The 27,258-nt window shown below is 44.3% G+C and overlaps 1 long non-coding RNA gene across 2 annotated transcripts; it reads right to left on the bottom strand.

Annotated features, from left to right (window-relative positions):
* Positions 1–5,769: 5,769 nt before the first annotated feature.
* LOC117873519 lies at positions 5,770–26,335 on the bottom strand. 2 transcript variants are annotated; one of them, XR_004644744.1, is made up of 5 exons: positions 18,662–21,809; positions 17,236–17,267; positions 15,089–15,802; positions 9,960–10,053; positions 5,770–9,630 (listed from the first exon to the last, which is right to left on the bottom strand). It is a non-coding gene; the product is annotated as an uncharacterized LOC117873519 (long non-coding RNA). The 2 variants fall into 2 exon arrangements; XR_004644745.1 differs by lacking the exons at positions 15,089–15,802; positions 17,236–17,267; positions 18,662–21,809 and adding an exon at positions 26,301–26,335.
* Positions 26,336–27,258: the final 923 nt, after the last annotated feature.

The following is a 27,258-nucleotide window of genomic DNA, read 5'->3' on the forward strand; positions in this document are numbered from 1 at the left end:
ACTGGGAGGACATATCTAGTGGAGTCCTGCAGGGGACTGTCCTGGGTTTGGTACTAGTCAATATTTTCATTAATGACTTGGCTGATGGAGTGGAGAGTATGTTTATAAAATTGGGGGTGACACCAAGCTGGGAGTGGATGAAAGCACTTGGGAGCACAGGATCAGAATTCAATATGACCTTGACAAATTGGAAAATTGGTCTGAAATCAATAAGATTAAATTCAATAAAGACAAGTGCAAAATACTATACTGAGGAATGAAAAATCAAACGCACAAATACAAAATGGGGAATAAATGGCTAGGTGATAGTACTGCTGAAAAGAATCTGTGGGTTATAGCGAATCGCAAATTCAATATGAGCCAACAATGTGATGTGGTTGCAAAAAAGGCTAATGTCATTGAGTGGTGTATTAACAGAAATGTCATATATAAGACCCAGGAGGTAACTGTCCCACTCCCTTTGGCACAGGTGAGGCATAAGCTGGAGTATTGTGTCCAGTTTTGGGTACCACACTTCAGGAAAGAGATGGACAAATTGGAGAGAGTCCAGAGGAGAGCATCAAAAATGATAAACAGTTTAGAACACTTGAACTATCAGGAAAGGCTTAAAAACCTGGATATGCTTAGTCTTGAGAAAAGAAGACTGAAGGTGGACCTGTTAGCAGTCTTCAAATATGTTGAGAGCTGTTATAAAGAAGACAGTGATCAATTGTTCTCCACATCCACTGAAGGCAGGATAAGAAATAATGGGCTTAATCTGCAACAAGGGAGATTTAGGCTAGATACTAGGAAAAACTTTCTAACTATACGTATAGTTAAGCACTAGAATTGGCTTCCAAGGGAGGTTGTGGAATCCCATCATTGGAGCTTTTTAAGAACAGGTTAGACAAACTTCTGTCAGGGGTAGTCTAGGTATACTTGGTCCTGCCTCAGCAGCGGGCGCTGGACTAGATGTCCTCTTGAGGTTAATTCTATGCCTGCATTTCTAAGGGCATGTCTACACTTACCTCCGGAGTGATCGATCCAGCAGGGGTCAATTTATCGCGTCTAATGAAGACGCGATAAATTGACAGCCAAGCGCTCTCCCATCGACTCCGGTACTCCACCGGAGCGAGAGGTGCAGGCAGAGTTGAAGGGGGAGCGTCACCAGTCAACTTACTGCAGTCAAGAGCTAAGTACGTCGACTTCAGCTACGTTATTCACGTAGCTGAAGTTGCGTAACTTAGATCGATTCCCCCCCAACTAGTGTAGACCAGGCCTAAGATTCCACGACACAGACTCTGAGATACTGAAAAAGAAAGAGAAGTCAACCAGAGTTGTGCACGGACACAGTAATTGGTCCTAAGACTTTTACTCTAGATTAAATCCATAAATACAAAAAGTTAGACTATCTAGCTAGGCTGTTACCCAGACCTTAGATTATAAATGGTTTTATATGGTTTAATTTTGATTCACTTTGATTTTCTCTCAGTCTTCTTATAAAGGTTTCTTTATTTAAGATAAATGTGACAGACTTCTAGACTGAAGGTCACAAGAGTTGATAATTGAACTGCAGTTCTCTGATAATAATTAGTACTTCAGGATGTGTTTCCTTTCCCTTGATGTACAAAGAAATGCATGAAACTGGATTTCTCTGACGCCCCGTAAAAGTTGAGGCCTAGATTCCCTGTTGGAAAGTAAATGAAGAGATTGTGGTTCCAAGCAGTAAATGTATGAGGCTGGGTTACTCTTTCTCAGACATGAAGCGATACATCGGACTCTTTTTGTTTGTTTGTTTGTTCCTGAAGTACAGTATTGCACAACACTTGGTTTCTATGTGATGTGTGAGACGGGCTTTTCAGAATATAAAATCCTGAGTGAGGCTGAGATTTCCAGATGTAAAATGATGTATCCAAAAATAAAAAACAAACAAACCCAACCATGATAAACTATGTTTATTTCATGTAAAGTGATTCATAATGTAGCCATCTTTCTGTCTAGGCATCCATGAGACTGGGGCTGTATGATAAAAAATGATGCCTGAGATCTGTTCTCAGTGATGTAAATGATGGAAGAAGCTCAGTTTTGCTGATAACCAGTAATGCATGGGGCTGCGTTTTACTGAAGTGTGAAAAGACTGCAACTGCTTAATGCATGGGAATGAGTTTCTTTGAACATCAGAGAAATGTAGCATTATACATCACTGAATGTCAGAGAAATTTATCCTTGTACACCTCTTTATGTCCAGAAAAGGAAACCCAGCCTCATATATCATATTAAGCCAAGGATACTCAGTACCATGCACTGGTTTATACCAGTGAAATTTAGCATCATGCATCAGAGAATATCAAAGAAAGCCAGACTCATTCATCATTGGGCATCAGGGAAATGTAGCCATATCCATTAGTATCTTGGAAATCCAGGCTCAAACATCAATTCATATCAGAAAAGCCTACCTGCACGTTACCTTCTGTTAGAGTGAAACACAGTCTGATAAATTACCATAATTGACCTCTGCAAAAATAGTATATCTCTTAGCATGAAGGAAATCCAACCACAGAAGGTGTTCGACAGTAGGGAAGAAAACAAGCTTGTCAATCAGTTTACATCAGAGAAACCCAGCCTCACATATCATTATCATCAGGCATATAGAGTATTACGGATGATGGAAACAAGACCATACATAAGAGTATGTCAGAGGACCTCAGCCTTATGGCAGTGATTGCATCACTGGCCATTTGAAAAAATCAATGTCATGAAGGAAACTATGCTTTTATGCCTTAGTGGACATCAGAAAAATCTGACACCTATGACACCCATCTGCTGAACAGTAGCAGACATCTAGGCCTTTCAGGGCAGCTTTCCAGTGGAGAGGCAATCAGTGATGCAATGTCTGGGTATACTCTAAGTGTAACATATTCTAGATACACTTGTATACCAGTCCTAGAACAGAGGTGGTCAAACAGTATGCAGGGAAATCCCTTCTTCCAAGAATCCCAGCCTAACACCAATGCTTGGTTTCCAGGAAGCAACTCTGCCTCAAGAATTGACTCGAATCCAAGAACAAGGCAGAGCGGAAACTCTCCGGCTGCTCACACAGCTCCCTCTCCAGCAACTACTGCCTCTGCACAGAACCTTGCGTAGCTCAAAAACTGACCAGACAGTATTTCATCTGTGAACCGAACATTTGCTCAGATGCTAAAAAAAAACACTTGAAAGACCAAGTGTAGCATCACCGTGCCTGATGCCTGTGTGATGCTATCTATTGGGAACCCAAAACTGTAAGCCACTGTGGTACCTCTCTGCCTTAGCAAACAAGAGCTTTGCCAGAGCTTAGACTGTGAGACAGCTCCCTGCCACAATAGTCTGTCCCCTTCACCAGCCAACTCCTAGAGATTCTGCCAGTGTTAACCTTGTCTTGCAGGAAACAATCATTAAAACCCAGTACTCGAATTCCCCAGTGCCATCGCTCTGTAGCCTCCAGCCTCTGACTGGGCATTCACAGAAATTATTAAGTTCATTGCCTCCAAAGGGATAGTGCACACACCAGTCTGTGAGTTTAGCTGACATCCCATACTTTAATATAACAACGCGGAGGTGGTTTTGTAATACAACAAGAAAAAAAGTGTATTAATAAAGAACACAGATATAAATGATACCAAGCAAGAATAAAAGAGGTAGAAAAAGGTAATGAACAAAGCAAAATAAAACATGCTTTCTAGTGCCTAAGACTTAATTCTAGCTATCTGTGTCTGTCTCACACAGTTTCTCACTTACATCAAGCTATCAGTATCTCCAGCCCTCCAGGCAAGAGGATTCAGCTTTCACAGAATCAGGGGGTGCTGTCCCCTTTGTCCCCGAGGCGATGGATAAACTAGAATGTCTTTTTGCTGGACTTATATTTCCCAAAGTCCATTGTCTTTATCTCAAGAGCCAGGAAGACTCCAATGTGTCCCCTGGTTGCTCTCCAAGCTGTTTCTTCTAATGCGTGTTAGTTTGACTGCTTTGTTTACGTAATAGGTAAATGTATTTTCATTGTCTTTATACAGAATCCTGCATACATAACACAATAATATTCATAACCAGCGTGTCACCAGCTCTCATGTGATACCGTACAAGCCATTGTTTGGCTAAATATTCTGACAACAGAGTGTTGAGTGTTTTCTTTGTCAGCTGGCATAAAGGGGCTCTTAGGGCCACAGCGTGCCGTAACAATGTAATCAAATCTAGCTTCTTACATCATTGCTATTGCTGGAGCTCAGCATCCTACCTCTTGCTTTTCACTTTCACCAACATTTATAGTTCCATTTCAGAAACTTGGCCTCATGCCACTGTCTTATACTAAAGTAACCCAGCTTCAGTCAGCAATGTGCTAAAAATAGTAGAGTAGGCATGGCAGCACAAGCGACAGAATGGGTTAGCCACCTCACACGTGAGCCCATCCAAGACACTAGCTACGTCGTCAAGTAACTAGCCCATCCTGCCACTCACATTGCTAGCTGTACACTAGCACGGTAGTGCCATCAGAGCTAGCATGCATATGTCTACCCAAGCAGGAACATTATAATCTTGTATAATTATATATTAAAGAAGGGAAATCCAGGTTCCAAATGGTCATGAAATGAATCCCTTCTTCACCTAGCATTTTCAATAAGAGAAGCCAAATCTAACGCATCTATTGACATCAGCAACATTATAATTCATCACTTTGCACCAGAGTAATCCGTGTGCTTAATTTTCTAACTGAAAACATCACCTTCACACATATGAACTGACATCAGAAAAACATAGCCCCCTAACAGTGTCCTTGAGGAAATAAACACCTTCATATATCATATTGCATCCACAAATTCCATCCTTATGCTTTACTTTTCACATAAGAAAGCAGCCTTCTGCATCACTTCACATAATAGAAACCATCCTTGTGCATCCTCACTCTATAATTAGCGTAAACCAACTTCACACCACTTTAAGTTAGTGAATTCTGGAATCATGCATCATTTTGGACCAGGAAAACCTGGCTCCTTAAATTCCACAGTAAAATTTTTAAAAAAATGTATTCAATAACTTTATTGAAACAAATCTCTCAAATGAGATTCCTGCAGAAGTGCTAAACATTACAGTCATTGCAAGAGATCCTCACATTGTCTGAATGGGTAGGGTTTTACAACGCAGGCCTTGTCACATTACAGAGTTTTCTCGACGCAAGGTAAGCCAACATTCAAAACAATGCTCCCTCTGTTGGCAGAGCGCCTCACAGTTGGTACGCTACCATTGACAGAGAGAGCAGTGCACTGTGGGTAGATATCCCACTGTGCTACTCACCACCTTCTGCAGCTAGGAGTTGTGGAAAGTTGGAGTGGATCGCAGTGCATCATTGGTGTGGGCTCAATGTCCCATGAGGCAGTTTTTTCTGTCCCAGCATTCCATGGGCTTCTGACTTCATTTTGCAGCATTTTTCAACGGCCCCTGTTCACTCTGCACCCACCATCTCTGTTTGAAAGGATGGATCTTGCACTGCTCTCTACTGTTGTAGTCACTGTTATGAACACATTGGGGATGGTCATGCAGTATATCATGAGCACCCAATATGAACAGGAATCAGAGTTTACTGACCTGCTGTATGCCATGGAAAGAAACAACAGCAGATTACTTTTGGCATTCAAGGAACAGCTGAACATGGAGGATTGTCACTTTTGGGCTCTGGAAACAAGCACTGAGTGGTAGGATCGCATCATTATGCAGGTCTGGGATGAGGAGCAGTGGCTGCAGAACTTTCGGATGAGGAGAGCCACATTCCTGGAACTGTGTGTGGAGCTCGCCCCAGCACTGCGGTGCAAGGACACCAAAATGAGAGCTGCCCCCTCAGTGGAGAAGTCCATGGCAATCGCAGTGTGGAAGTTGGTGGCTCCAGCCTGCTACCAGTCAGTCATGAATCAGTTTGGAGTTGGGAAGTTGACCGTTGGGGCTGCGGTAATGCAAGTGTGCAAGGGCCATTAATCAGATCCTGCTACCACTCTTGGCAATGTGCATGAAATTGTGGATGGCTTTACGGCAATGAGATTCCCTAACTGTGGCAGGGTGATAGATGGCACACATATGTGTTTGCGGGTATTTCACTGACATCAATGCAGAGTACTACTGCACTGATGTCACCCAGGATGGAGAGGGAGTATCAATACAGTGCCTTCAATACAGTGCCTTTGTCAAGGCGAAAGTAGAAAGCTATTGTATTAGCCTGAGAGACCATTGGCAGCTAACGGTCCTTGTACAACTTTCTGGTGTTGCTCGGCAGTAGCATGGATGTCTATTACAGGTCTGTCTTGGACTGGGGCTACCATAATCACTAAAGACGTTAGGCCCTTTATCAGGTTATAGTGTAAGAGTAAGACAAATACATCAGTCTGTACAAGGATGTTGTCAGCTTCTTCATGTGAGGTTGCCATATCTTTTCTGTTGATCACCACACCTCCCTGGTATATTTCAGGTGGGGTATAGTCTCCGCATGTGATGACTACCTTATGCTTTAGTGTGTGTCAAAGGTGAAACTTGTCTTGAATGTGTTCTGCACAAATGATGATTTCATTCAACTGTTTCTTATTTTCAGTAATTGTTAAGACAACTTTCTGTGGAAGTAACTGTGTATTTGTACTCAACTGATTCATTCTGCTTGCTTCTATAGCTCTGCTAGATCTTGTGACACGCTTTGTGCTGAAGTCTTTGTACCTGTCAAAGACAAGGTGTACATCATCTGCTGCCAACTTGTGTTCGGTGTAGATGCTGAAATTGGTCACAAAGGCCTTGATATCTCTTGCTGGCCTATGTACTACCCTAAGAACTGCAGAATTGTCAATGACTGTGCAGCTGACTTCTTGTGAAGTACATCTAGTTGACACCTTTGTCTGCTGCTTCTTCTTTAGGTTAGACTTAGCCTTGGCTATCCTCATGTCATCAGAGTCAGTGAACATTGATGTTAGTACAGGAGCCAAATCATGTGGCAAAATATTCTTGATAGCCTCTTGTGAACTTAAAGGGAGGCCTATCACTCTTGAATAGATAAGGTTAGTGTCAAATACCTTTTGCTGGACCAGCTTGTACATGCTTTTTTGTCACTGCCAGTGTTTCTACTATCCTTGATGTTGGGCCACAAAACCCTGTGGGCCAGCTACATATAAATTTTTGCATTTGGTGAATTCCAGTTGGAAGTGTGTCACCTACCTTGACTGATGGTGGCGCCCCTATACCACTGAATGGGTACTATTGTCTCTGGGTGCTTACTTGGGTCAAAGGGATGTATCCATGGCTCCAGTTTCTTAATAGCAGATTCTCTGTCCATTGCATCTGCAGCGATTCTTGACTTCAAATGCAACAGAAGAGATCCACAAAGAAGAACTGGCGTGTAATGTGTGTTTGGTTTATAATCTATGAATTTCTATAGTTGTCCGATACTTGAAAATTAATTCTTATGAGTGAATAGGTAAGAATTTGTTAAGTGAGCGTGCTCTGAGAATACAAGAAGAATATGCCTTCTGTCATGGTTTAGGGAGAAAGAGAGGACATAATAGCAAGATATACTGCTAATACACACACTGATACAGACATAACAGATGCATCTCCTAGCTAATTAGTTCCATAATAAAATATTAGTGTGAAGTTTATATTGAAAATAATTGAGATTCAGTGAAAGTGGTTTCACCATCACCTGGCTTGTGAATCAGGATGGGGTGGAAATAACTTCTTATATTTCAAAATGCTCAATAGTGACAAGGTGTCATCAAGCAGTTTCTTTGAATTTGGGGTCTTGAAATTCAGAATTAAAAAGAAAACACATTGTAAGACATTGCCAAAATATTGCATTTGGCAACCAGACTGCTATACTTTTAAAATGGGAAACACCGCTGCAGAAAATGGAATGAACTTTTTAGGTGCTATCACTGTATTTGAGTTTTGATACTGGTTCCTGGAGTGTCCTAACTTTGTTAGACACTATGATATTAGGTGATTTGAAGGATGTTACGTTCATCTCCTAGCATCTGCAGAAATATTGGAATGGAAACTTGGAATGTACAGCCCAGTTGGGGTGCATAGGAGCAGGTATTAGGTACGTCAATTTACATTAAGACAGATTGGTATCATGCCTTATTAAATGGTAGATACAGTATACGTTAGGAAGGTTGTCTCACTTTTTAAATCATAGAGACATGGATGAATGCATCCCTTGTGGGCCTCTAATATTAAAGGACATCTGAAAAATGTTGTCTTGTATATGTTTACATAGGGGAAATGCAGCCACCACTTACAATGAATATAAAAAAAACCCCAGCTTCATACAACAGTTTACATCATGGAAATGCTATCTCAGCATCTCGTGCATCAATTTATGTCAGTGAACCCTGGCATCACATATCACTTTACATCAAGGAATTCTTTCCTCATGTTTCTCTTTTCACATGGGAAAAATTGAATCACACATCAGTGGGCATCAGAAAAACACTACATCTTATATCAATTTACATAAGGGAAACACAACTTCATGCATCACTGGATATCGGAGAAACTGTTTCATGCATCACCATAGATAGGAAAAGGCCAGCAGTAGCTTCTTATGTTCTTTACACCAGGGAAATATTGCTTCAGGCATCATATATCATTAAAGAAACTTGGCCACATGCATCATTGTGCGGAGTGTATACCAGCTATAAATGATCATTTTACTTTAGGGAAATGCAGCCACAATTTACCCTAAAGAATGCTGCCTCAAGATTTTGTTTGTAAATCTCCTGCTCATTTTACACCAAGAGCACACAGCCTAAGGATCAGCTAGTTGGCTTGAATAAAATAAAATTGGTCCAAAAATCTTCATCTAGAACTGGAATGGAATCCAAACCACACCAAACCATTTTTGAGGATTGAAAAATTAGGTGATGATTATTATTGTAACCCTTTTTGGCCTGAGTGATTAGTATAGTTTCTGGCTCTTTCGGGTTGTTTCCTTTAGGAGGAGAAATTGATGGCGGAGTCAGGTATTTCATAGGTGCAGTCCTGTTTAGTTACAGAGGATTTACATAAGGTCTTGTTTTCATGAACATTATAGGAATCAAACATCAGGAGGCAGTTTCTTTCCTCACAGTTCCAAGACCCTTTCCAGTCAGCACTCTGCCCAAAAGCTCTCTGTCTTACCTTTTTGTCAGGGTCACACTACAAAATACTTCTTTGGCTGTCTCTATGGTTTCCTTTCTGCCTTTTCTTTCTATGATGTTTCTCCTGCTTCCCTCTCTCACACACATGCACAGACATACACATGCAATCAAATCAGTCCCCCACCCCTGCATTTGTTATTAGATTCCTGGGAAACCCCTTGGACCACTTGGCCCAGCCACAGCCCAGGCTTGCATACAGTTTAGTCCTTGGGTGGTGGTTTTCCATTGTTTCAGGTATCACTAAACAAAGGTGCATTTAACTGTTCCCTCATGTAGCCTAAATGGAAGGTGGCTACCAAGCCCAACAGCTTCAGTGTAGTGGCCTGATTGCCCAATCCTCAGCAAATCATTATTATTTAATTTTCATTCCCATTGTGATTTCTGGTTCCATAAGAGTGAAGGCAAAATAGCACAAGAAGCCGTTCTTGCAGTTCTTACAATTCCAGTAGAACTAGGAATAAACAGAATATTGTGAGGTTCATTCATCACTTCACCTCAGCAAAAAAAATCAGCACTGGGTATACTTTCAGTCAAATCAATAGAGTTGATTGGGGAAAAATTGACACTATTTGGTGAAAATATTGTATGGAATAATAAAACGACATTATTATTATTTATTTATTTTATTATTTTGACCAGCCCTAACCCCTCCCAGGCTTCATACAATAAAATTGCTATCAGAGAAGACCATCCGCACCTATTATTTTACATAATAAAAAAATCTTTTTTAAGGAAATAAGGCATCAGTATTAATGTCTATACCAAGAGAAAACTTGATACCTTTCATCCTCTTCTACCTCTCCTCCTCCAGGATTCAATTTATTCTTCACTAGTCCTTTACAATGCTGCTTATCCTCCAAGGGACTTCCAAGATCTGTGGATAAGAAGTTATACCCACTCAATTATACTCTTTCATTGCAAATCCATAATCTCACTGACTCTTCTCTGTTCCCACTTTTCTTGGTGACAATGCTTTGCACAGTAACAACAGCACCAAGGCTTCTTTGATGTTTTTGGTAAAATGATACCTCTTCTTGTTGCTGTTTCTAGTCCCAGTCTCTTCTCTGGTACTGGGAACACACTAGATCCTGATGTCTCACCATTGTAATTAATCTATGTGCTGCTCACACCAGATGTAACTACTGGATTAGAACTTTTTCAAAGGTTGAAAGAAATCGGCAGGCGGAAAGGGAATTTCTGCAAACATTTAAAACATTTTCTCCACACACACCGTCAGCTGATTTCTATGCAAATCACACACACATCCTAGGGATCTCAGCTCCAAAACTACAGGCCTGTACATCTTGACTTAAAGAAGATCTCCAGTAATAATAGGTCCTTTATCTTGTCTGTGGGTCAACACACACATGTACATAGATACATTACACCTTTCATTACATTATATATTACTGCTATGCCTCCAGTTAGACCACGTTTGTCTCAGGTCAAGTTTACTCTCTGTATTGATAACAATATTGGTCTCTCACAACAGTTTCAATTACTGCTCAGGCACATGTTGCTGAGGCTGGTGTGTGAAAATCTAAGGGAAAAAGTTGTTCAGGACAGTTGGATGGAGACAATATTAAAGGCACAACTGCAAACTATTCTGGTGCAAAGGAAAGATAGGAAGAATAGGTACGGGCTAATATGACTTCATCAGGAGCTCTTTAATGACCTGGGAAAAAAAGGAATCTTACAAAAAGTGAAAACATGGATAAATTGCTAAAGAGGAGTACAAAAGAACAGCACAAGCATGTAGGGACACCATCAGAAAGGCAAAGATACAAAATGAGTTACACCTAGCAAGAGACATAAAAGGCAATAATAAGAAGTTCTTTAAATACATTAGAGCAAGAGAAAGATGAAGGAAAGCGTAATTTCTCTACTTGGTAAGGAAGGAGAGCCAATAACTGATGGCATCAAGAAAGCTGAGGTGTTTAATGCCGATTTTGTTTCAGTCTTCACTAAAAGAGTAGATGGTCAGGGCCGTCCTTAGGCATACGGAGCTGCGTAGGGCACCATGAAATTTGGGGCACCAAATTGCCCCAAATTTCATGGTGCTCTAGGCAGCTGTGTGCTGCATATGCGGCAGCACCAGCCCCGGCAACCAGCCCTATCCCTTGGCCAGCTTCCCCTGCAAGGGGCAGGGCTGTCCCTAGAGGGGTGTGGGGCCCTGGACAACTCCCTCTGCCCTGCCTCTTACTCTTCCCCCCTGCTCTGCCCCCGGCTTGCCCCCCTTCCACCTCTTCTCCCAGCGACCCCACACTCATCAGCAGCGGCGGGAAGCAAAGCAATCTAGCCCCAGCCCACTCTACTCCGCCAGCTCCCAGCTGTGGCACTCCGCTTCCCGTCGCCGGTGAGTGCGGAGAAAGGATCACACCCCGCACTCACAGGCAGGAGGAAGTGGAGAGCCGTGGCCCCAGACTGCTCCACTTCCCTTGTCCTGGCCCCAGCCATGTCTCTCCGGTTGGGGAAAGGACCGCCCCCGGCTCTCACCGGCGGCAGGAAGCAGAGCACCGCAGCTGGGAGCTGGCGGAGTAGAGTGGGCTGGGGCCGGGCTGCTCTGCTTCCCGCCGCTGCCAGTGAGTGGGGTGGGGGGGATCCCTTCCCCCAAGCCCTATCCCCCGAGCGACATGGCTGGGGCTGGGGTGAGGGAAGAGGAGCAGGCTGCTCCTGGCCCCCTGCTAATCCCCGCAGGTTTTTTTTTTTTTTTTTTGCTTGGGTCGGCAAAAAAGTCAGAGTTGGCCCTGACCCCAGAGCACGCACCTCCAGCTGGAGTCCTCACTCCTCCCCCTCCCCCCCCTGCATTCCAACAGCTGATTGGCACCGCAAGCCTGGGAGGCGGGAGAAGTGGAGCAGCGACAGCGTGCTTGGGGAGGAGGCGGAGCAGAGGTGAGCTGGGGTGGGGAGTTCCCCTGAGTGCCGCCCCCCACCTTACTTACTGCAGGCGGCCCTTCCTGCGCCCCCCTGCCCCAGCTCCCTCCATCTAAATGCCAACGACGACTGGGGCGGCCGAAGATCCAGCCGCCACGGTCGCTGCCGAAGGACCCGAAATGCTGCCCCCAAATGCTAGTGCCCTAGGCAACCGCCTAGGTTGCCTAATGGGTTGCACCGGCCCTGGCTGCCACTACCCCAGGGCTCTGGCAAGCTCCGGGGATGATTTAAAGGGCCCGGGGTGGGAGGGGCTACCAGAGTCCTGGACCCTTTAAAGCATCCCTGGAGCCCTGCTGCTGGAGCCCTGGGGAGGCGGCAGTGGGGCTCCGGCGGCTATTTTAAGGGCCGAGGTGGTAGCGGCTGCTGCAGCCCCAGATCCTTTAAATAGCTGCCGGAGCCCCGCTGCTGATACCCCAGGGCTCCGGTGACGATTTAAAGGGCCCGGGGCGGTAGCTGCGACAGGCACCCTGGGCCCTTTAAATTGCCGCCCGAGTCCCGCCGCCACTTCCCCAGGGCTCTGGCAGCAGGGCTCTGACGGCAATTTAAAGGGCCCAGGGCTCCAGCAGCTGCTCTTGCCGGTATGCCATACTGGGGCGTACCAGCTTACTTTCACCTCTGCTGCTGTCAGAGTCTTTCCCCATTACAGTGAAAGATTCTGGGAGGAGGGAAGGGCTCTGGAAGGAAGAGGCAGTGACAAATGTGAACACAGCCTGCTTTTCACTGTGGCATGTAGCTACATATGTAGTGATTGTACGCTACATGTTGTCATAAATGTAGACATAGCCAATGATGTAAAGTGATAAATAGGATTGGGTTTCCCCTTTCTTGCTAAAATGTTATGCATTGAGCAGATTTTCCTTTATGAAGTGAAATATGAAGCTGTTTACCCATTAGCAATCCCTTTCCTTCTCATCACATTCTCCTACCTTGGGGATGAGCAAACTACAGTCTCCAGGCCGCATTCGGCCTGCCAGCTGATTTAATCTGTCCCTCGAGCTCCTGCTGGGGAGCGGGGTCTGGGGCTTGCCCCACTCCTCGTGCTCCAGCTGCAGAGCGGGGTTAGGGGGGCCACTCCATGCACATGTGCAGTGGCTCTGTGCGGCTCCCGGAAGCAAGGCCATGTCCCCCATCCAGCTCCTATGCGTAGGGGCAGCCAGGGGGCTCCGCACACTGTCGCCACCCCTGCACTCCCATTGGCTGGGAACTGTGGCCAATGGGAGCTGTAAGGATGGTGCTGCAGACAGGGTAGCAAGCAGAGCCGCCTGGCTGCGGCTTTGTGTAGGAGCTAGATGGGAGATATGCCACTGCTTCCGGGAGCTGCTTGAGGTAAGAGCCTGCACCCCTGATCCCCTCCTGTGTCCCAACCCCCTGCTCCAGCCCTGATCCCGCTCCCGCCCTCTGAACCCCTCGGTCTCAGCCTGGAGCACCCTCCTATATTCCAAATCTCTCATCCCCAGCCCCAATCCAGACAGGGCTGGCTCCAGGCACCAGCCAAGCAAGCTTATCCTTGGGGCGGCAGATTCTAAGGGGCGGCTTCCCTCCAATCCTTTTTTTTTGCTTTGCCGCTCCGGTCGCCCTGCAGGTTTTTTTTCTTTTTGGTTCGCCGCTCCGGCCGCCCTGTAGGGGGCGGCGGCGCGGAGGAGGGGAGCACCCTGCTGGGAGTGGGCTACGCGCTCCGTCTGCCCCAGCTATTGCCGGGTCTGGAGCAAGACCTGCAGGGCAGCCCGCATCCTTCCCTCCCCACTGACCAGAGTGGCACAGAGCCCTCCCGGCAGGCGGCGTGGTGGGAGGGACCGCGGGGCGAGCACCCCACTGAAGGAAGCCCTGGTCGCCCCCCTTCTCTCTCTCCCCCTCTGCTCCCTCCCCTCCCCCTGATAGCCGGGGCGCACACTCCGCTGGGGCACGTCTGCAGCGCAGGGAGTCCCCCTGCACCCTGGCTCCAGCCGCCCTGCAGGTTTTTTTTTTCGCTTGGGTCAGCAAAAAAGCCAGAGCTGGCCCTGACCCCAGAGCCCGCACCTCCAGCTGGAGTCCTCACCCCGCATCCAAAACCCCCGCTGCAGCCTGGAGCCCCCTCCTGCACCCCAAACTGCTCATTTCTGGCCCCAGCTAGAGGCCTCACCCCCTCCTGCACCCCAGCCCCAATTCTGTGAGCATGCATGGCCAGCCATACAATTTGCATACCCAGATGTGGCCCTCAGGCCAAAAAGTTTGCCTGCCCCTGTCCTAGCTACTAAACAAAGGTGTCACGTTGTCACCTAGTTCAGTTACACAAGTGTAAATCCAAAGTGTCTTAACTGAGGCCACTGTATTTCTAGTCCTTGGTACTTGAGGATTGTGAGCTGCATGAGGGTCAGGTGGGAAGCCACAGAGGACCCAAAAGCTACTGATGTTTCACTGCCACAGAAATCACTGGATCACTCTAGATTACACTGGTATTACTGAAATGAGATACTGGTTGAAATCTAACATCATGTGCTAATATGAGTTCAGTTCAGGTATACCTGTCATCAGATATCACTTCAACATCAGGAAACGTCATGTTATTAAACCTGATAATGGTTATATAAAACTAATCTAAAGTGAGAAAAAAGTCTCATTATTTATGAAAAGCATTTATTATTATCCAATACAAGCATTAAAATAACGAGACTTTTTTTTCTGTGGGACACAATGTCTAAGGGACACAAAGAACAAAAATAAGGGATCTCAAAATATTATTCAGCCAGAAGCCTTAAACGATGTCAAATTAATTTCTTTACATAAATAATTTTGCAGAATCTTAGTTTTATGATTTTTTTATTTCAGATGCAAATGATTTCAGCAATATAAGGAGGAGACACCTAGTTTGTGTTAGTGTAGTGGTAATTTGGGACCAAAGTGAGTTCTGTCTTTTACAATGAGGGGCATTTGAAAGGTAAGCCTGGGACGCCTATGCTTCTCCTCTCAGGTAAAAGTCTACAAAAAGAAACACTTACCTCCAAAGACGTTTGGGGATCTACCATTATGCCACATGATCCCTTTCTGGACCACTGGAAGAGGTGTGGATGCATCACCCTATATTACACACGTTGGCTGGGAGTATCTGAGAAATAACAGTGAAAATCTCACAAGTTTTAAGATCTGTGTAGGTTGCCTTTAACTCCATGCTGCTTGCCTGCCAACTGAATACTTTCACAAGCACTCATGACAGCACATAGTCAAGGTAACTGTATTCTCTGATAGAGGTGCACAGGGGAAGGCATCACAGAATATGTAATAATAGTTACTGCATTTTAGAGCAGTAGGGACAGTTATTTTGGCTTATGCCTTTCCCCGAAGGGAACATGCCACATACAGACCTGTGTCCTAATTTCACCTCTTCAAACACCCCCACCCCTTTGGAGCATCACTATGGCCTGGCCTTGGGCACAGAGAGGTTGCTGTGTAATATGAAGGAAAATACTGTGTAGAAAATGTTCCTTTCTGTATGGTACCCACCAGTTCTCCACAATTTGTGCAGTTTGGCAGAGGAGGGGTGAATATCCATTTGTGGGTTTAGTGGCTTAATGATTTTTAGTTTGGTTTTTCACATCTTACCATTATTTCTGATGTTTATTTGAGAAGATTTGAGAACCCACTGAAGTGGGGATATTGAGGCATTGGGATATAATTCTTTGGCAGGACAGGGAGCCCTTGAAACTGCTTGTTTCCTACCAACAAAAAAATAATATTGGGGCATAATTCCTTGTAAGGTGTGACGGGTGCTTCTGCTACCTTCTTCCTACCAGCAAAGAGCAGTTGTCAGTAGGTCCAGAAAGCCTCAAGGACCTTCATACTCAGCAATTAAAGTCACTGTTGTTGAGACACTAGTTGCCTTGAGGTCAAACCCCTCTACACTAGCCCTTTAGGATCATTTGAAACAAAGCTGAGGCCTCTGGTGAAGCTGCACAGTTTTCTTTTAAAGGGTATGTCTACACTTTTTCTTTCTGTGGCATGTAATGTACATACACGCATAGTGTCCCTTGCATGAGTATAAATAGCTGTGTACTCTCTGAGGCATGGCTTAGGTGAGTAGAGTAAAAACATTCCTGAAAGTATATACCCTACACAGCTTTCTACTTGCCCAAACAGTGTCTCCCCGTCTACATTGTAATGTTTAGCATGTACTGCTGACTCCCTGCTGCTGGAGCATATCCCCATTGCCAGGGCCGGTGTAAGGAAGTTTCGCCCCCTAGACAAAATTTCCACCTTGTGCTCCCCCCAGCCCTGCGGCAGCTCCCCGTCCCCACCCTGAGGCGCCTCCCCTCCCCCGCGGCAGCTTCCCCCCGGGAGCCATGCGGCAGCTTTGACCCCAGCTCACCTCTGCTCCGCCTCCTCCCTGAGCACACCGCCCCAGCTCTAATTCTCTTCCCCTCCCAGGCTTGCGGCACCAAACAGCTGATTGGCGCCGCAAGCCTGGGAGGCAGGAGAAGTGGAGAGGCCGCTGCGCTGGGAGAGGGAGTCTGAGCCGCATGTGTCAGCGCACCGCTGGCAGCCCAGCCCAGGAACACTGTAAAAAAAAATTGGGGGTACCGCTTTTTGGTGCCCCCAAATCTTGGCGCCCTAGGCAACCACCTAGTTTGCCCTAATGGTAGCACTGGTCCTGCCCATTGCATTGAAAGCCTCTGGCAGCAGGGAAAGTCTCTGGCTGTGGGGAGGCGATGAGGAAAGGCTCAGTGAAAGGTTCTGGAAGCGGAGAGCTGCTGAAGCCTTTCCCCGTTGCCTTTGCTCTGCTAAAGCTTTTCACTAACATGTGTAGCTACATTCTGCAGGGTGGACGCAGTCTGCTTTTTACTGTGACATGTAGCTACATGTACACTGCATGCCACTGCCAGTAGCCAAAGGGCGAGGAGAAAAAGCAGACAGCACTGTCTCCACAATAAGGTAAAACCAAGAGACAACCTTGAGAGAAAATCATAACATGGCAACCTTTGTTTTTTAGCTCCTGAGCATTTGATTTTGTGAATGGAGAAGTGAGGCGGGTGAGTTATTCCTTTATTTTCCTGGAAGCCTCTATATGAGTTTAGCTCAGCTCACTTGTGGCCATAGATGTTCTCTTACCATTTTGGATGGGGAAAAAAAAGATATAAAAGGTGATACTTACCTGATTTGTAAAGTGTGTTGGGGCCAAAATGACTGAAAGAAGGAAAAGGAAACAGTCTGAGAAACATGAGGGAGAACATACAGTCCAATGCCACAGAAAGGCTCGGAGTAAAGTTTGGCTAATTGAATAGGTGCGGGAAGTGCTTGTTATCAGTGGGCACTGTATAGTTACTGATATATCAATTATTCCATTAATCTCTTGATCCTGGGAGTCTGGGTTTGGTAGGAGGTTGGAATGCATACGGTGATAAGAAGAGCTATACTTATGTGTCACCCATCATTAGGTACAGTATACCGAGAGGACTGGCTGGGCAGAGAAAAATAGGATTCAAGGTTTTAGCTGATATTGCTGTCAATACAGAAATATGACAAAGGAGAGAAAAGAAACCCAGAACATTAACAATCCACAAGTATGACTTGTTAATAAGGGCTTAGAAGACATAAGGAGAGAGAGTTTGTGAAACAAGCCTAGACTGCTGATATTTTATTTTAAAGAGAGCCAGCATTCTTCACTGCAGGAGAAGATCATTTTATAGTCCAGGAGACACACAGTTGCTGGAATTAGTACTTAGCTCCTGAACAGCTTTTGAAAGACCAATTCCTAAAATACAAAATCCAAGGGGGAGGAAGAAATGAGACGCTAAAGTAAAGTCTATTTTACCTGCCCTTGGTGACAGAAAATGGATGTAAGGGTCAAGAACAAACATTTCAGGTTGCTAGGAACTAAGAACTAAAAAAGAAAGAAAAAAGGGAGATGTCCCATAAGGTTTCAGGTCATGGTATCAGGAGGAAAACCTGAGAGACATTGAGGTCTCTCAGGTTAATCAAATGTACAGAAGAGACAGATTCTTACAAAGAAATACTCAAGGGCAAATTCTGATTTCTGATATCAAAGACAGAGTATCTCCCTCTGAAATCACTGGGAGCAGTTCCCAAATATCTATGAGATAGAATCTGTCCTTAACAGCTATTAAGTTTCAAAATGAAACAGGGGGGTCTAAAATCTTTGGTGAGTTTCAAGGGTTAGTGGGAAAAATGCCAACTGCTGTACATAATATTTTATTTCATAAAATGCTATAGAAAAAAATTACTCACAGCACACTGCAGCTCCAGAAACAGTATATTTAAAGGTCCGATGTTGCTTGTGCTGAAGTTAACGGGAGTTGGCTCAAGCTTGATGAAGGTACAATTATAGAGTACAGTGGGAGCACTTTAAAATGTTATTTTCATTCATTTGCAAATCAGTACTTGTGGGAATCTCGCCTATTGCTCTTTCTGTGATGCTGCCTTCAGTCTAATCCAGGGATGTAAAATTCATTTCATATGGCTGGCCTGATCTGATACCCTGACACTTGGCAAGGGATACACTATGCAAAAGTTATTAAAATAGAAATAGATAAAGATAAATCATGTTGGTGATTACTTACCTTTATTTTAGATTTTAGTGACTGATACTGCTGCTCCCCAATACGCGGGTCGCTTAGCTTCAACCAGCACATCAACATTTGGAGCAAGTGACTGGGCTAAAGCTATGTTGAGTATCAAGTTCAGGTGTGTGTTACTTAGCTGAGAACATAGTTTAGGTTTGTCGATATTGACGATGTGGCATACCTTTTCACACATGTGCTCCCAAACATTTAAAGAATTCTTGATGCAAAGGACTTCAGTTTGGAATAATTTGATCCCAGATAGTGATAAAACTTGAGAATACCAATATTGGAAAACTTGCCTTTCCTCAGTCTTGCACTGCAGTTCAGTAAGTTCCATTTGGAGCTCCTCTGGTACACACTGACAGAAAAGAGAGTGCTAAAAATTGCAAACTTTCCTTCTTGATTCCTGAAGTCAGAAAATCATTCTTGAAATTCCTTTTTCAGTTCAGCAGTTTTGTTCACATACTTTTCTGTGGCATCATCACACCGAGACCCAACAGTATCATGTAGTAATTTCAAGGTGGGAAAATGTGCCACGTTACTCTGGGAAAGCTCTCCCACAGCTGAAGCTTAATTTCAGAGGTGTGAATATTCTTATAGTATTCTGTCACTACTCGTTCAGGTGTTCCATAATACATAAGAATGGACAAACTGGGTCAGACCAATGGTCCATCTAGTCCAGTTTCCTGTCTTCTGACAGTGGCCAATGCCAGGGGCTTTAGAGGGAATAAACACACCAGGTAATCACCAAGTGATCCATCCTGTTTTGCCCATTCCCAGCTTCTGGCAAATCAGAGCATGGTTTTGTTCCCATACTTCCAGAAAGCAGTCTTGAAGCCATTCATTGCCCTGTAATTCAGTGACATCTTTCCCTGTCTGATCCATGAAGAGTTGAATCTCACCATGCAATTCAAAAAAGTGCTCCAACAGAGCTCACCAACTTAGCCACTAAACTTCAATGTGATACAGCAGTCCATGACGAATGTTACATTCTTCCAACAGCCAGCTGAACTGCCAGTGGTTGAGTCCTCTAGCTCAAATAAAATATACAGTTTTAACAACCACGTCCTTCACATTATTCATATTCAAACTTTTACTACAGAGAGCTTCTTGATGTAAAGTGCAGTGAAAACTGCCAAACTGCTGGTAAGGTTGATAGTTTGCAATTTGGCCTACAATTTTGTCACATCTCTAGCTTTCTTGCCCACCATTGAAGGTGCCCCAGCCATCTGTGGCCAAACTCACAGCTCTTGTTGAGTCCACATCTAATTTGCTCAGAGTTTCTACTAAGCTGCTGAAGAGGTCATTTGTTGTTGTTGTGGTTCTCGTTGGCACCAATTCTACAGGCTCCTCTGCTATGCACATGTTCTCATCAACTCCACAAATGAATACTGCTAGCAAAGACACACCACTTCTGTGCTTTCATCAATTACAATTGCCGACTGTTCAAATTCTCAGCTAAATCATTGATTCTCTCAGCGATTGTGATCCTTGAGAGGCTGATATTTGCAAAAACTTACCACTTATCTGGACACACTATTTCTGCAGCTTTTAGTATGCAGCTCTGAAAAATTTCTCCCTCAGAAAATGGTTTCAGTGACAACTCTATTTCATGGGCAATCACATAGCTCGCCTTAACAGCAGCATCACTTACGTGATGAGCATTAGTAAACACTGATTGCTGCTTTTTCAACTACAGAGCAAATTCAGAGTATTTATCTTTGTGTAACTTTCCTGTGTAATTATCATATTTCTCATCATGGTTTCATTCATAGTGTCTTTGAATGTTGTATTCTCTCACCACAGCTACCTGCTGCTTACAAATCAAGCAGATGGGCTTTCCGTTCATGTCCACAAAGCAAATGATATTCTCCATTCCTCTCGAAAAGCACAACACTTTTGATTTACCTTTCTTATCTTGGATAAAGACATGATGTCCACTTGTCACAAGCTGAATAAAGAAATGAAGAAAGTGTAAGCCCTTTTATTGTCTTTCAGAGGTGTGAATTAATTAAATTCAGAGGCATGAACGTTATTTTCTTTCAAACTTTTTTTTCCCTTTTCTTTTGTTTCTTTTTTAAAGGTGAGCCTGCCAGTCTACCAGCTGCAATAGGTGTTAACCTTTTGACTTACTTGAAGTTTCCTTTTCTTTGACTTGCAAAGTTGGGTTATCTACTCTTCAGCAAGTGGGTAAGTGCTCTTCAGTGCCATTTCGCCTTGCCTAGACATGAATCAGCTCCTGCCAGACTTAGGCTTCTCCAGCACCTCTTAAATGCGACCACCTTGTTTGACATCTGCATGTGTGGTTTTCCTGGATTGCTGCACCGGAGTCTGGACTACAGGGGTGTGATTTGTAGAGTGCACTAGTGGGTTGCTCTCTAACTCTCCTGTGTGTGGACCCTGCTGGCATACATCAAACATTCCTTAGTGCACACTGATGTAGCTACAGTACAATACACTGGTGTGCTCTACAAATCACACACTCATAGTATGGATTCCAGGGTTGTGTAGCCAAGTCTGAAGATTAATGAGGATACTGCAGGTCAGATGAAATTGTTCCGCGGGCCGGCTCTAGCCCAGAGGCTGTACGTTTGACACCGCTGGTCTATCAGTACAAGCCTTTTTTCTGCAGTTTTTTTCAGGACCAACATGGGGTGCTCATGTTCCCTCTGCTTGTGACAGGAAACCCATAAAAGATAAGATGCCGATTTTAACAGTGAGAGCAATTAATCATTGGAATGGATTACAAATTGGTAAATGTAACTGAACTATGACTTGGTAAGTAGAGCAACCAACTTCATATGGCACGGAGTAGCCATGTTTGTTCATCTTTTCATATTTAGGCTTTTGGAGCCACCTTATAAAATGGTATATTCACAAAGAGCCTATAGAATTATGAATTATACTTTTCTGCCTCTAGAGCAAACAATGCAACAATGGTTGACCCTTGCTGTCTACATATAGTGAGGAAATGTCCTATTCTGATCAGTGCCCCAAGCTTTTAAGTTCAATTAGTTCAATACTATTTTAATTCCCTACTATGTATTGGCCAGCCATGGGAACTGGAACTATATTTCCCTAAGTTACATTGCAGGGATCTGGGGTGAAATCTTTGCTCTACTGAAGTCAATGGGCACTTTTTGCCTTTGACTTAATGCAGCCAGCGTTTCATTCTTGGTGTTTTGGATAATATCTGGGACGGAAATGGTCAAAATGTTTCAAATTTTGAAATTTGGAAAAAAGGGGAAATTTTGATGAAATTGTAATGAAATGATTTTCTTCATTTTTGTCTGATCAATTCGCTGAGCAATCTGTTTTAAAATTTCTGAATCTCAACAAATTTCAAAATAAAAAAATATGAATTATCCCTATTTGCATTTTTTGGCTGCTCTAATATGAAGAGATCTCCCTATCCATGTTGTTGCTTTAGATCATCCAAAGAATTTGCAGCTCATAAGTACATTTTTTGTAATGTCTTTTGAAGTGCTGTACATTGCTTAGGGATTACACTAAACTGCTTGATGTGTTACTTTACAAAAATTTACTACGCTTCTGTATGTCTTCTCTTTAGGGACTTGGTATTGATTATGAAGGTTGTTCCTGAGCACTACAAAGATGGAATGGACTTTGCTAAATTACTGTAATTGTTAACATGGTTATTTTTGTAAATACCAGCGAAACACTGGATAGTGGTAGGCAGGGCTTATGCATCACACAAGTGTTTTGGAAACTGATTAGCCTCCTCATGAAATCTTCATTGGGGCTTTGCAGAAAGCAGCCCATGATGGCCAGCCAGGCAGGGCCAGATTAACTCTCCTGTGGGCCCGGGGCTATTAGATTTTGTGGGGTCCCTGTATACAAGTCTTTTTCCTAATTTAAAACAAAATGATCACAATTACGGCATCGAGGCTATTAACACTATACTAAACTTACCATATAATTAACATAAAGCCATTCTGTGGTTACATTTCAGTCTTAAAACATGTAGAATATAGTTAAGTTAATTCAAAATAGCCGACTTCTTACCTTAGAACAGCTGTTATATTAGTTTCTTTCTGGGAGGGAGTTTGGGTGCAGGAGGGGGCTAAAGGCTGGGGCAGAGTGTTGGGATGCAGGAGGGGGGAGGGAGTTTGGATTCTGGGAGGGAGTTGGGGTGCAGGAAGGGGTGCGAGGTCTGGGCTCGGGCTGGGAGGCGCTTACCACAGACAGTTCCCGGCTGGTGGTGCAGCAGGGCTCAGGCAGGCTGCCTGCATGCTGTAGCCCCACGTCACTCCCAGAAACGGCCAGCTTCTGGCACATCTCTGCATGCCCCTGGGGAAAGGGGGACAGTGTGTCTCCATGCGCAGCCTGCGCCTGCAAGTCCCACCTCCTGCAGCTCCCATTGGCCGGGAACCGACCAATGGGAGCTGCAGGAATGGTGCTGGGAGCAGGGGAAGCGTGTAGAGCTGCTTCTCCTCCTCCCTCCCCTGCCAGGGGCCGCCGAAATGTGCCAGCAGCTGGCCGCTTCCTGGAGCGGCATGGGGCCACAGCATGCAGGCAGCCTGCCTGAGCCCTGCTGCACCACCAGCCGGGAACTGTCTGAGTTAATCCAACCCTGCAGCCAGGGGATATCTTCCATCAGTCTTGTGTTATAGAAACTTATGGGCTAGATTGGGCCACTCTTACTGACATTTGGTAGTGCCTTAATTCTCAGATAGTCCCATAGACTTCAAGGCAGCTCATAGTGACAAAGGGACTACTCAGTGTGAGTAAATATCACAGTCTGGCTCTGTGAAAAGCATAATTTTGTGCAGATCTTTGTCTGGAGTGGAGATGGTCAGCTTTTTTCAAATGTTGATGAAATTTCAGATTTTGAAATTTGAAGTAAAAGAGGAAACATTTAAATTTTCATTAAATTATTTTCTTGGTTATTGATCTATTATAAATCTGGTGAATTTTCTGCCTTTACAGTGTGTAGATAAAACCCACATATCATTTTTCTCTATTGCTAGGAGGAGGAAAGTCAGTTCAGTGTGTCACAACTATATTAAAATCTCCCAGTGTGAAAATATAAGAATGAATCAGCTATGTGAGCAAAAGCAAACATTATGCAGATGATGTCAACGAATGCAACAAAACAAACACTATGGAATAAAACTGGTCACAAAAGATGGGAAAGTTGTTAAATGTACCCTTAACAATGCATTTTGCAAAGTCTGTCCAACTGGTGTGTTCAAGCCTTGTGTGGGGAGTGCTTTTGAGATACAGTTATTATTATTAGTTCTGCTAATATCAGCGTATTCAAGGTCATCTGCTCTGCGGGTTCTCAGTTAGCATCAGTAAGTCACCACTAAGCAAAGAAAAGAGAAGAGGGAGGGTGCATGGTTGGAGTCACTGCACTGCTAATATTGAGCAACTAGATTTTTTTAATGAACTTGATTTTACTTCAGCAGGTTGAAAGAAATGGGATAAACACTCTTCAGCTGTGTTTAAGGGAATCTGTGACAACAATGCTGTGCTGGGTATCCAAACAACGATCATCAAGTAACAGATGTATAAAATATAAAAAGATTAAGACTTTAAAAAAAAAGAATGGAAATCCTATCAATTCACTTCATCTGCTTGTTACTGCCACTGTCATATGTCTCATTTGGAAGCAGAAAAAAATCAATCTCCTTAAAACTAATCTGTGTGGGTTTTTTAAAATAGGCTCCACCTCACACAGTTAATTGGATGACTAACCCTTTATGAATAATAAACAAGCATGCACTGAGATGTTAATTCTCACAGGGCATGTACAAGAACCTTGAAAAAGAGAATTGTATGCAACAGCTAACTGCATTCTCCTGAATACAAGCACCAGCCCAAAACTTCATGCAAACAAAAATTGCTTACAGGAAAGTGAATGAATGAATGAAGAAGAAAGTAATCGAAATGGGATATGAAATGCCAACAAATAATTGTTTTCACTATCTGACCCACCCTCAACCCTTTCCTGGAGAGAACCACCCTCTTTCAGTGAAATAAGAGAACAACCTCCCTGACATTTCACTGGCCATTCACTACTACAACGCCGACTGCACTATTTGTGATAGGCTGTCTCTAAACATATGCTAGGTCACACACAACATGGTTCATGCAGTACTTAATAATCATAGTGGCTAACTGTGTCATCCTTGCCAGCAACCTAGGCTGGCTCATGGTTCTCTTCCTATAAACAGATAGTAACACTAGAGTGTTTTTCAGTGTCGATGGGACCCCCCTAACTGTGCCTCTGTAACCCATTCCAGAGTGCATTGCCATATACTGCTGCTGCCACACTATGTGCATATCCTCTGGGCTTTCTGTCTCATGCTGAAGCACTTGCGATATCTAAGCTGATTGCCCTGAAATGCACTGATAGAAACATGATAAGGGAGTTTAGTGGACATAAATGTACAAACACAGAATTATAGAAGATATGGGTTGGAAGAGATCTCAGGAGGTCATCTAGTCTAACCCCCTGCTCAAAGCAGGACCAACCCCAACTAAATCATCCCAGCAAGGGCTTTGTCAAGCCGGGCCTTAAAAACTGCTAAGGATGGAGATTCCACCACCACACTAGGCAACCCATTCCAGTGCTTCACCACCCTCCTAGTGAAATAGTTTTTCCTAATATCCAGCGTAGACCTCCCACACTGCAACTTGAGACCACTACCACCACTGACAACATCCTAGCTCCATGGTCTTTGGAACCCTTCAGGTAGTTGAAGGCTGCTATCAAATCTCTCCTCACTCTTCTCTTCTGCAGACTAAATAAGCCCAGTTCCCTCAGTCTCTCCTCATAAGTCATGTGCCCCAGCCCCCCTAATCATTTTCGTTGCCCTCTGCTGGACTTTCTCCAATTTTTCCACATCCTTTCTATAGTGGGGGGCCCAAAACTGGACGCAGTACTCCAGATGTGGCTTCACCAGTGCCAAATAGAGGGGGATAATCACTTCCCTCGATCTGCAGACAATGCTCCTACTAATGCAGCCCAATATGTCATTAGTCTTCTTGGCAACAAGGGCACACTGTTGACTCATATCCAGCTTCTCATCCACTATAATCCTCATGTCCTTTTCTGTAGAACTGTCGCTTAGCCAGTCGGTCCCCAGCCTGTAGCGGTGCATGGGATTCTTCTGTCCTAAGTGCAGGACTCTGCATGTGTCCTTGTTGCACCTCATCAGATTTCTTTTGGCCCAATCCTCCAATTTGTCTAGGTCACTCGGGACCCTATCCCTACCCTCCAGCATATCTACCTCTCCCCCCAGCTTAGTGTCATCTGCAAAATTGCTGAGTGTGCAATCCATCCCATCATCCATTTCATTAATGAAGATTTTGAACAAAACCAGCCACAGGACCGACCTCTGGGGCACTCCGCTTGATACCGGCTGTCAATTAGACATCGAGCTGTTGATCACTAGCCGTTGAGCCCGAAGATCTAGCCAACTTTCTATCTACCTTATATTCCATTCAGCCAATCCATACTTCCTTAACTTGCTGGCAAGAATACTGTGGGAGACCATATCAAAAGCTTTGCTAAAGTCAAGATATATCACGTCCACTGCTTTCCCCATATCCACAGAACCAGTTATCTCATCATAGAAGGCAATCAGACTGGTCAGGCATGACTTACCTTTGGTGAATCCATGTTGACTGTTCCTGATCACCTTCCTCTCCTCCAAGTGCATCAAAATGGATTCCTTAAGGACCTGCTTCATGATTTTTCCAGGGACTGAGGTGAGGCTGACCGGTCTGTAGTTGCCCAGATTCTCCTTCTTCCCTTTTTTAAAGATGGGCACTATATTTGCCTTTTTCCAATCCTCCGGGACCTCCCCCTATCGCTATGAGTTTTCAAAGATAAGGGCCAATGGCTCTGCAATCATATCAGGCAACTCCCTCAGCACCCTCAGATGCATTGCATCTGGCTCCATGGACTTGTGCATGTCCAGCTTTTCTAAATACGCCTTAACCTGTTCTTTCACTACTGAGGGCTGCTCACCACCTCCCCATACTGTGTTGCCTAGTGCAGCAGTCTGGGAGCTGACCTTGTCTGTGAATACCGAGGGAAAAAAAAAAAGCATTCAGTACTTCAGCTTTTTCCACATCATCTATCACTAGGTTGCCTCCCCCATTCAGTAAGGGTCCCACACTTTCCCTGACTTTCTTCTTGTTGCTAACATACCTGTAGAGCCTTTCTTGTTACCCTTCACATCCCTTGCTAACTGCAACTCTAATTGTGCTTGGCCTTCCTGATTACACCCCTGCATGCTCGAACAATATTTTTATACTCGTCTCTAGTCATCTGTCCAAGTTTGCACTTCTTGTAAGCTTCCTTTGTGTTTAAGCTCAACGAAGTTTTCTCTGTTAAGCCAAGCTGGTTGTCTGCCATATTTGCTATTCTTTCTGCACATTGGGATGATTTATTCCTGCGCCCTCAATAAGGCTTCTTTAAAATAATGCCAGCTCTCCTGGGCTCCTTTCCCCCCTCATATTAGCCTCCCAGGGGATCCTGCCCATCAGTTCCCTGAGGGAGTCAAAGTCTGTTTTTCTAAAGTCCAGGGTCTGTATTCTGCTGCTCTTCTTTCTTCCTT

The sequence above is a fragment of the Trachemys scripta genome, chromosome 2, assembly GCF_013100865.1.
Source record: "Trachemys scripta elegans isolate TJP31775 chromosome 2, CAS_Tse_1.0, whole genome shotgun sequence".
NCBI classification, from domain to species: domain Eukaryota; kingdom Metazoa; phylum Chordata; order Testudines; family Emydidae; genus Trachemys; species Trachemys scripta.